The sequence below is a fragment of the Sinocyclocheilus rhinocerous genome, unplaced genomic scaffold (genome assembly GCF_001515625.1).
Source record: "Sinocyclocheilus rhinocerous isolate Xijiao unplaced genomic scaffold, SAMN03320098_v1.1 scaffold1493, whole genome shotgun sequence".
Lineage (NCBI taxonomy): Eukaryota > Metazoa > Chordata > Actinopteri > Cypriniformes > Cyprinidae > Sinocyclocheilus > Sinocyclocheilus rhinocerous.
Window position 1 is genome coordinate 182742 of NW_015640467.1, and position 12500 is coordinate 195241.

The 12500-nt window shown below is 33.6% G+C and overlaps 1 pseudogene; it reads right to left on the reverse strand.

Moving 5' to 3' along the window:
* LOC107753063 (vesicular glutamate transporter 1-like) overlaps positions 1-10203 on the reverse strand; it is a 21913-nt pseudogene extending 11710 nt beyond the window's left edge.
* Between the last annotated feature and the right edge of the window lie 2297 nt (positions 10204-12500).

The window sequence follows — 12500 nt, forward strand, 5'->3', positions numbered from 1 at the left end:
GCCTGAGTACTGGACCAGAACTCCAGCTAGCGGCATGGCTATCACAGCTCCTGCGTATGAGCCTGACACACACAAGAAATCACACACACTCTACATGAATGCATGTAAACTACACTTAAAATATATATTAATAAAACAATTAAATATTAAATAAATAATATAATATTAAAATAAAACAACAACAGGAGCAACAATAATAATACTAATAATTTTATTATTATTATTATTATTATTATTATTACAAACACTGGCTAATCAAAATAATACTAATATTAATATTTATTATTATTAGATTATTCAGTGTTCACAATAATATTAAAACACTGACTACTCAAAATATTATTATTATTATTATTATTAGCACTCAATAACAACACTGACTACTCAAAATATTATTATTATTATTATTATTAGCACTCAATAACAACACTGACTACTCAAAATATTATTATTATTATTATTATTATTACTAGCACTCAATAACAACACTAACTAATCAAAATATTATTATTATTATTATTATTGTTATTGAGAACTATTGATTGCAAAGCACAGTGAGACATTATTGAGATCTCTTCTGAAATTCTAGAGGAGTCTTTTACTCTGCAGGAAAAACATCTGAGACTTCAGCAAAGGTCTGTAATTGCTCTGCGTTTAGTCTGATCGCTGTCCAGGAGAAACATTTGAGCTATAAATGAGATGTTCGGATGTTCTCTCTCACCTTGCTGATCTCAAACTTGAACACCTCCTCGAAATACGCCGGCTGACTGATGAGCAGCAGGTAAAACGTCCAGCTCCTGCAGAAGTTGGCCACGATGATGGCGTAAACCGGCATGGATGTGAAGAACTGGCGCCATGGAGTGTTGAATTTCTGCATGAGAGGAGAAGAGAGCGGAGAGAGTCGTCTGGTCCTTATGCACCGTCTTTCTAGCGTCACTATATAAACCTGCACACGTGTGTGTTCATAGCGTCACCGGGTTCATCAGTCCAGCCGATTCTCCGATGGCATCTTCGATGTATTTTCTCTCCTCCAGGGTGATGGTGGGATGAGCCGCCGGACTCTCATACGACACCAGAATCCAGAACAAATACCAGCAGATCCCGAAACTTCCTACAGCCAGAGAGACAGAGAGAGAAGTCAAGAAACAGGCTTTGATTCTAGTGAGTGTTTCTAAGTGATCTGAACATCATAAAACATCATAAACAGATGAGATGAGTGTCATGCATGTGTTATTAGTCTGAGTGTGTGCTGGTTTTCCTCACCGTATACGTAGAAGACTGAGGACCAGCCTGAGTACTGAACCAGAACTCCAGCTAGCGGCATGGCTATCACAGCTCCTGCGTATGAGCCTGACACACACAAGAAATCACACACACTCTACATGAATGCATGTAAACTACACTTAAAATATGTATTAATAAATAATACAATAATACAATATTTTAAAAAAGCAACAATAAAAAATAATTTGATTATTATTATTATTACAAACACTGAATAATCAAATACTAATAGTAATAATATTTATTAGTTCAGAATTATATAATAATAATAAAAATAATTACTATTACTATTGAACATTGTTTATTATTATTATTATTAACACTGAATAACAACAGTGACTAATCCAGATTAGACAACAACAATAATAATAATATTAATAATAATAATTATTATTATTATTATTACAATTAGATTATTTAGCGTTCATAATAATAATAATTATTATTAATACTGAATATCTAATGACAACAACAACAACAACAATAATAATAGTAGATTATTCAGTGTTCATAAAATGTATTATTATTATTAACATTTAATACCAACACTGACTAGGGAAAATAAGAACAATCACAATTATTATTATTATTGTTGTTATTATTATTATTATTATGAACACTCAATAATCATATGAAAGTAAAACCAAACAGCAATAATTAAAATGATGGTTACTGACCGTTTTCCACAGATATTAAACTGCTAAAAATAATGACCTCACCACAGAACGCTGTTGTGGCCAATCGGCTTCTCTCTAGGGGCGGGGCCCATTTCGCCCAGATCCCGTGGCATGCTGGGTAAGATACGCCCTGGGCAGCAATGACAACGACAGCAGATGAAGTCACAGACTATAATCAGAGCACTACTGTATCAGACGATGCACTCAAACTTCAGTCTCCATGTGACAAATGAACTGGAAGGCAGAAGCTAGCTTATCAGAGGATTTCATGGAGAGAGGATGGAATTGTTTTCCAGCACAGCAATAGTACTAGCATATATTTATTTACCTCCACCAGTCCCTGTAATATCCGGACAAAAATCACACAGCTGAAGTGTATCCGTGCTGCTGTGGGAATCATCATATTCAAGACAGACGTGGCCACGACCGCAAAGCCAAAAACCCTGAGAAGCAGAGAGACATGTGCTGTATATGAAGAGTGATTTATTCTTCTGTACACCTGTGCTCAGTGACTGCATGACTGACCTGTTAGCGGCGAATTTCTGACAGATGAAACCTCCAGGAATCTGAGTGACTATATATCCCCAAAAAAACGAGCCATGAATCATTCCTACAGTCTCTGGGTCCCAGGTGAACTGAGCTTTCTGAAACACAGACAGAAAGTCTTTTTTTTTTGATGAAAAATAAAAAAACAGAACAAAAATAATAATGCATAAAAAATACTGAAAAAAACTGAAAGTATAATTGCATTGCCTCAAACATGCTTAAATTGTAAAATGATACTTTTATTAACAAAATGCACCAAATAAATCAATGTGTACTGCATTAAGCAAAATTGAAATACAAATTAACTAGTTGAGACATTTGACAATATCTGACAGTATTGTAATACTGTTTGAAAAGTTATTGTTGGTTATTATAGTTAACTAAATCTAACACCATATAAAAATATTTTTGTTTCTTGAAATGAAATAAACATTAACTGAAATAAAGTAAAAAAAATATTTAAATATTTTTTTAATTATTATTTTATTTCAGCTAGTTGCCAGCTAGTTAGCATTTCATTTTGTTTAGCTTGATGTACTAAAATAGACATGCTTAAAAAGCAACTAAAAGTTACAAAACACAGCAAAATGGCTAAAACTTTAGAATACAAAAACAAAAACTAATTCAAACTATTACCAAGAACTATTATAGTATCTCAATACTAAAGTCAGTACTGCACAATATGCAACAACTGGGTTGGAAATGTTACTTTTAAAAGGAACCTGTTACAGTATTGTGTTACTCATGAAAAATACGTTATGTTTCATTACTGCAAGTACACCTGGTTTGCTCTGAAGTGCTCAGTTTTATTTTCATTTACCAGCAGTAGTCTAAAGTTTTTGCACAACCTCAAATATGCTTAAATTGTGATATGTTGCTTTTATTAACAAAATATATCAAATAAACCAGTGTGCAGGATTTAAAGAATAAAAGGTCATCAGCTATGATTTTATGCCAAACTATTCAAAGCTTATGAGCAGAATCAATCAACTTAAATGTTTGGTCTCAGGGCAACTTACCAGGCAAAATTAGTCAAATATTATTGGTTCAATAAGCCAAAGTGTTGCTAAAATACAATCTCTCTTTCTGTTTTATTTGCAAATGTTTTGGCATGTCTAAAAAAATCTTTTAATATTGTATCACCAGCACAGTCGCAAGATTATCTAAACACAAAGATCTGATAAAAAAAAAGCTAACGGGATAATCCAGATGAAATTTGTGACCCTGGAGCACAAAAGCAGTCTTAAGTCGCTGGGGTATATTTGTAGCAATAGCCAAAAAAAACATTGTATGGGTCAAAATTATAGATTTTTCTTTTATGCCAAAAATCATTAGGATATTAAGCAAAGATCATATTGCATGAAGATATTTTGTACATTTCCTACCGTAAATATATCAAAACTTAATTTTTGATTAGTAATATGCATTGCTAAGATCTTCATTTGGACAACTTTAAAGATGATTTTCTCAATATTTAGATTTTTTTGCACCCTCAGATTCCAGATTTTCAAATAGTTGTATCTCGGCCAAATATTGTCCTATCCTAACAAACCATACATCAACGGAAAACATATTTATTCAGCTTGATGTATAAATGATGTATAAATCTAAATTTTAAAAAATTGACCCTTATGACTGGTTTTGTGGTCCAGGGTCACATTTTAGAATATCTATGTTAATTTGGTTGTTGGGTGTATTAAAATGTATTGCCATATCAGCTTCACAGGCTATTACATGGCAGATACAGATTCAACATTCAACAAAGAACACAATGAATGACAAAAAAAAAACAGTATATATACACATCTCTATAAAAGATGCACTTGTTATCAAAAGTTTCTCTAGGACCATCTTACAAAAGTTAAGTTCCTTCACATTTGATAAAAATCATTGTTGCATGACATTAAGAATCTGCCAGACCAATAACATGTTTTGCAGATATTGAAACACTGAGCTTGACATGACCAAGGCAACAGAAATGTTGTTTTAGGCCATTGAGATAAAAATCTATAAACAAAGACTGAAACTGTGGACTGACAGTGACACTAAAGTTTTCGAGATCGACACTAAATTTGACATTGAAGAGCTGCAGTGAAAATAGAGTTGACGGACTCTACAGTCCTGAGGTTTGCTCTCACTTACCACAACGTATGGCTTGCCTTCTCTATAGACGGTGTGGTTGTTCACCATGCTAACGACGGCTACTCCCAGATTACAGCGGATGCCGAAGGAGATGCAGAACCCCAGGCCTGATAATATGGCGATGATGTAGCGGCGCGGCAGACCGAAACACGTGCAGTCCACCACGGGAAGCTCCTTCTCCTCCTGCAGCTCTGGACGACCTTCTGCCGACAACTCGATCGTCTCTCCATTCTCCTGACGCTTCTCCAGAACCCTGACCAACACACACATCAACATATGAAACACCACTAAAACCTGTGGAGAAGAAAACTGAGAAAAACCACAATGCAAGCCTGTTCATTTGTTTCTCCTAGACAGCAATGAGATTAAATGGAGAGCAACTGGAAACGTTTGCTGTAAATTCTTGCTTCTCAGGTTCTACAGAGAAAAAGACTGCTAAAAAAAAAAAAAAGTCTGAAAATGTGTTCAGATTTACCAAGAAATCAGAGTATGATCTCAGGATCTTCCAAGATATATTCTGAGCTAGTAGGCCTAAATGTAAGACTTGCTTTTAAAATTTCCATGCATTTTGATTACACAGTTTTAAACGAAACAAACTGCTAAACTTAATGTGATGCATTTGTTAGTCGTGCATAAATGAAACGGGTCAGATTTCTGTAATAGTACTAGCAAAAAACTAAATGTGTTTTAAATACACAATAGCCAGCTTTATATATTTATCATCAATAAATCCAATTTGTTTCAATCTAATATATTTTAATGAACGCATTTTGATGTAAATAAAATAAAGCAAGCAAGCACATTTCATACACAATGCTAATTCAAAGTGCTTTACATAAAAAGGATGTAAAATAATCATAAAATAATTACAACAGATGCATAAAAATAAAAAAATAATAAAAGCAAAGGAATTTTTTTAAAATAAAATTTATGATTAATTTTATTTAAAATGTAAAAATAAAAGGATACATAAATAAGACACAGTGCTATCGAACAAATGCAAATGGTTAATAATAAACTATGCCATTAAATCTGACCTGCTTCATTTATGTACGACTGACAAATATGCATCACATTAAGTTTATTATTTTATGTTAAAACTCTGTAATCTAAATAAATGGAAAATTGATATGCGATTGAAATGCATAAATCTTAAATTTAGGTCTAAATATTTTTTGAGCGCACATTAAAAATTAATTTGCACAGCAATAATTAACGTATCCCTCTAAACTTTTACTGAATGTCAATAATTGCTTCATTTGCATCTGTTTCTATATTTGCTTTAAGGGATTTTAAGAGAAACATCTGAGACAGAGTTGAGATCTAAATGAAACATTATCATCATCATCATAATAATAATAATAATAATAATAATAAAACACTCAGTAAGTCTCCTGAGCTCTGAAAGAACAACGCCTGAGCAAGCATTTGTCTCTTGGACTATTGTAGCTTTACAATAGACACAATATTCAACATAACAACTGCATGTTGTTAGTAAAATTAGACAATTTTAGCATTTAAACACATTTTAATGGCAAAATTTTTCTTTTGGATGTTCACCAGTGCTCATAAAACAAAAGTATGAGGTAGAAGCAAAACGTTTCCCAGTTCACATTCATAATGAACCAACGTGTCACATCAAGGACGAAGCACACAATCGACTTTATTACTCAGCGCTTGAGGTTTGAGCGCATCACTAACCCTAAATATGAGCAAAACCTCGACTTAAAGACCACGAAACGAACTATATTGTAACATTTTTATATCGGATGTGTCAGATGTGTGACCTTTAAAGTACTGAACGTCCAGATGAATCTCTGATGACTGTACAGACACGTTACAGCTCTACTGCAGCTGTACTTAAGCCCTGCTGATGAAATAATAATGCTCCTCAGAGCCTGAATTATTGATCAAACTTTCTATTTTAGTATCTTTCTGCCTCTCTTCTCTTCCTCCATCACCCTCCCCCCTTCATCCATCCATTCTTCCCTTCTGTTCTCCTGAATCCGTTCTTTATTCTCCAGTGCTTGAGTTTCTGACAGTCTCTTGTATGTTTGTAGAGGTAACTTCACTCGCTGTGAAAGAAAGGCCTTGATGGAGAGATCCTGATGGATTTGACTGAGATAATAAATACAACAATCCTGTTTAAGCTTAGTCATTAAGATGTGTAGCTGTACAATGACAGGGTTATTATTGTTAACTAAATCTAAAATTATTAAAAACTGTTTTCGGTCAATTCAAAAAGCCGAAGTAAATTAATCTAAATTATTAGATTAAAAACTTAACATAGAAAAAAATAGAAATGGCAACTAACTGAAATAAGTTTGAGCTGAAGTAAACTAAAATGACTAACTGAAAAAAAAAAAAAAGGATGAAACCTAAACAGTAATATTTAAAAAATAAAAATTACAAATAAAAAATAAATTAAAACAAAAACTGAAAATTCTAAATATTAATAGTATACTATAAAAATATTATAGTACACTGTAAAAAAAAAGATTTTTTGAAGATTTAAATGAAACAAAGATTATTGGAATACAAGAAAATATTATTTCAGTCTTTCTACTTCACAATTTTATGCTGAACACAACGTTACTTTCCGTAAAATTGTTTATATGCCAAATTTTTCTTTCATTGTATGCATTGTATATCAAAAATAAAAATAAAATATAAAAAAGATTTTAAAAAATGTAATAGTATACTATTAAAATATTATAGTACACTGTACTATGCAGTGAATTCTGATTTGTTCTGTTCTTTTTTTTTTTATTAAACCGATTTAATACCATTTCAGTTGTTCTACTTAAAAGTTCAATGTGTTACTTGCTGTTTCTTTGCAATTAATTGTGAAATTTACTAGCAACTGTTTCAAAGTAAATCCTACACAACATTTTTTGTTTCAGGGTAGATTTGGATGGACAGATATCCTGAATTCTCACACATTTCTGCTGATTTTCAGGTGCTGGTCACCTTGTGTCATTTCATATATTATTAATTTTAAATGATTGTAGTTTAATTTCATATTCAAGTTTACCGACCAAAGAAGAGAGTACAATAGCGAATGCATCTGTTGCTGGTCACTTTATGTGTCAGTCACCATCACTTCCCATCTAAACCTGCGGTTCCTCTCCAGGATAAGCTGTAAAGTGGGCCAGATTTCTGCTGATGGTCAAAAGTCTGGCGAGACACTTTTATCTGACGGGACACTGGAGTAACGTAGGGTTAAGTGCCTTGATTAAGGCTCATATGGCACAAAACCTGAGCTTTACCCCTACACCACACCACACTAATCAACAAAGAACAGTTTAAACCACAATAGAAAGAATAGGCATTAAAGCCAGACAAGCATGGCATCATCTCGTGAGCAGACAGTTACAAGTTTCTATCATCGCCGAAGGAGGGTGTTTTGGCTGATATAATAACCTGTTGATCTGATTTGATGTGATTACAGAGGAATCGATGCTCAAGCGAGAGAAATGGCTGTTTATATGTAACAACATCCTCACATTGTCCAGGAAGAACTAACAGTTTAATGACACTGTCCAGACCAGTAATAGCAGCCATGACATGGACGACTGACTGCCGGGACTTATGGGCCTTTCCAGGAGAGAGAGAGAGCGCGAGAGAGAGAGTGAGAGAAAGAGAAAGAGAGAGAGAGAGAGAGAGAGAGCGAGAGAGAGAGCGAGAGAGAGAGAGAGAGCGAGAGAGAGAGAGAGAGAGAGGATTTAACAGCAGGTTAGTTGGAGATCTATTTCAGGACTGGATTTACGTGTTAAAGACTGCTCAAACCCCAGAGAAACAGACAGAGAGAGAGACTGAGATTGTGTTTTTCTCCATATGCTAATGAAAAGCTGATTCCGTCGTTACAAGAGTAAACACTGTTTTAAATGACTAACATTTTCATCTGTTTATATCAATTTAAATATGAAGGCTTTTTATCATTGGGGATAAAAAAAGAGCAGTACTTCAATCTTTAATCAAGTTCATTTTAAATTAACATTTTTTATTTTTTTTATTTACATCTGGCAGGAAGCTATAATGCAGACGTATCAATTGCCTTTAGTATTCCTGTAATTATTCAACTGAATCAAATATCATATCATATTTTGAATATCATTATTTATTAGCCATTAATACTTCACCAGTATTTATTACAAAAAAATTCACATAATTTACTGTTGGCCTGTGATTGTACAGAAAGTGTTTTAGAAGTAATTTCACATTCAGTTCTTTAACTTTTTGCTTTATATAACTATCTCCATGTCAGTTCACTTTAATATTTTTTTTTGCACTGAATTATATTCTTAATCTAAAATGATCTAAAATGTATTACAAATGCATTATTTACAGATAAGATATAGTTCTTTTGCACTACATACGAACACTGTTTAGCTTTTCCAAATAATAATGAAATTGTGAGGGAGGCATTACATTAAACATATAATATGTCAAATACTGTGATTTAAAATATGCATAAATATATATTATGCATATTGTAAATATATATTAGTATACATACATAAACTCTGATTTAAATGTGCATTTAAGTCATCATACATTAAGGTAATATATGTTGAGTAGTATTTAGACTAAAGAAAAATGTATCATCATTTTGTCAGGAAGGTTTTAAATTATTCTTCTTAAACAATTTATCAAGCATGTGTTTCAAAGTCAGCATCTTTAGGTTAAACATATAATAACATGTCAAATACTGTGATTTAAAATATGCATAAATATATATTATGCATATTGTAAATATATATTAGTATACATAGATAAACTCTGATTTAAATGTGCATTTAAGTCATCATACATTAAGGTAATATATGTTGAGTAGTATTTAGACTAAAGAAAAATGTATCATCATTTTGTCAGGAAGGTTTTAAATTATTCTTCTTAAACAATTTATCAAGCATGTGTTTCAAAGTCAGCATCTTTAGACAGCCAAGATGCAGAACGGAAGTGGTCACCTGACAGGTGAAATGTGACGACTCAAACCGGACAAGAGTCGCTATTAATAGAGTCCAGTCGAGTTAATCTGGTCGTCCCGAACACACGCGTTAAAGACACACACTACACAAAAACTACACACATGAAGATCTCAACTTATGACAGAAACAAACACCAGCACTGAAAGACTGACATAAATCATATCTTCATCTTCAGTATGTCTATGATGTGTGTTGACGGTCATGTAGTAGTGCACTAATCCACCGGCTTCCATCTACTTCACTTCATTTTTACATTAAACGCTCTCATAAACCGCAACTAACCCGTCTTTGTCAGAACTAAGCAATCTTAATGCTTTAAATATGCATTATTTAGACGATGCACTGATAATATGAACATATAAACCAGCTTTGGGATTTTGTTTTGTTTTTTAAGTTGAATGAAGTTTTGGCTCTTACCGGTTTATCCTTCCAAGTGTTTTCGCCGCTGCTGTTTTAAAGCGTTCAGGTCGGACCTCCATCCTCTACAACTCCACCGCGGGACCGACCGGGACTCTGCGCACTCCTGCTCTCCTGCGCACACACACTCGCACTCAGCCTCCCCCTTCCACCCACCCACACACACACACACACACACATAAACTTCAAATGTTTAACAAACGCGATTCCAGGAATGGCATTCCCCAAGGAATACCAGTCGATCGATTCATGGAAAATATGCAATAGAGACAATGAAATTAGCATTAGTGAGTCTAAACAACTTTATTTTGCGAGTTGCATCAAGCAAACGCTGTTACAGAGTGAGAGAAACAGCTGAAGTGGTTAAACGGAGTTTCAGAGCCGCTGTGGTTTGATGAACATGGATGGAGGTCTGGTGTCCGTGAGTGTCACTGTCCGAGGTGCTGAAATGAGATTAGAGTAAATCTGCAGGAGTGAAGAGCCGCGTGCTCTCTCTCTCTCTCTCTCTCTCTCTCTCACACACACACACACACACACAGTCTATTGTTAATCCACAGGGCAAATGCTACACTCTTAGTGGACACAATATGCCACTACAAACAACCGACAACACGAGAACAAGATCTGAAAATTAGGCTGTTTTACCAGCTAACAAAAATGTATTAAAAAAAAAAAAAGTTATTTCTGAACGTTCTCTGTAAATTCAGAACGTTCTTTTTTTTTTTACTAATTTGTCATCATATATTAAGGTCAAATATGTTAAACAGTAGTCAGACCACAAAGCAGTTTTTCCCAAAATAATTTAGAAACGTTTTTTCTTGGTTGTGTGAATGTTAAGGGAACATTCCATTGCATCATCTTGCAAACATTATGGGAATGTTACTTTTGAATGATCTCTGAACATTCTGAAACAAGCAGTAACATTGCTAACATTTTGAGAACATTATTATAAAACACCAAAGAACGTTCTATGAATGTTACTGGAAGAACATCTGTACATATAACTTTACATTGAACACACTTTACTGAGCAATTACAATTAAAGAAATGGTTTACAAAGCTCCAGAACTGATCTACTGGGTCTGAACTGAACTTCAGTAGGCTATTCAAAGATGAAAATGCAATAACCTATTTATGAATGTTCAAAGGTTTTAAGTTTTACATTATTCAATGCCTTAGGTATTATAAACTATGAACTAAATTATTTTAATTTAGCATTAATCAGTCAAGGTTAATGTAAATTTATAATAAACTGAAGGATGATGTGACACTGAAGACTGGAGTAATGATGCTGAAATTTCAGCTTATCACAGCAATAAATTACATTTTAAAATATATACAAATTGAAAACAGCTATTTTAAATTGTAATGATATTAACAATATTACTGTTTTTACTGTACTTTTGATCAAATAAATGCAGCCTTGGTTGAGCAGAAGAGATTGTTTAAATTTTTTTTATTGATAATTCATGTTTGTTCATAATATACTTAACAAATTTTAATTTATACAACTTGAAATGTAAGTAGAAATTAACATTAACCTTTATTAAGTACTATAAAATAATTGTTTACTGTTAGTTCATGATAGCAGATGCATTAACTCATGCATGTTTTATTTCCATTTATTTTGATTTTTTAAATCCATTCCATTCTAGTTCATACTATTCTAATAATTAAATCTTTAAAGAATAGAATATAACATTCCAATCACAATCTAATCTTTAAGGAATGTTACATTCTGTATATTAATAGCAAAGGAAAAAAATAGAATAGAATAGAACAAGAAGGGAAAAATAACAATAGACTAGAGTAAATAGAAGTAAACAAAATAATAAAACCGAGAGAACATTATAACAACAAATTATGTGAGCAATGTTACATTCTGCATAATAATAGCAAACAAAATGAATAGAAAATTACTAACAGAAAACAACAGCGCTAAAAGAAATTAATAGAACATACTAAAGATAACAGAAGTGAACATTCTGATGATTAAATATTTAAAGAATGTTACATCAAGCACATTAACTGCAGCCCTGCATTCAAATCTGGAGATGTTAAAGGTCAGGTTTGAGTGTTTGCAGCAGAGGTTAGAAAGCCGTATTAGGTGTCAGGAGCCACATCACTTCAGCATACAGCTGTAAACTAAACCCACCCACACACACAGAGCGGGTCTGCAGACAGTCTCAGAGGAAGCTCTTCTCCAGATCCTGGGCTGAAATAGTCCTCAGAGGCGGCGGTCTGGACCGAGAGAGCGAGTGAAAGGGAGACGCGCGCTGAGGAGGTGAAAGAGGAGGAGGGAGCGTGATTATTGAAGGAGTGTCAGAGAGAGAGCCGTAACTCCCTCCTCCTTTCTCCATCCTCTGCTGCATCCATCCCTCCATCACATACCCAGAAAACACCGACGAGGACGAGCTGCTCAGATCCAGAGCGATATCTGACA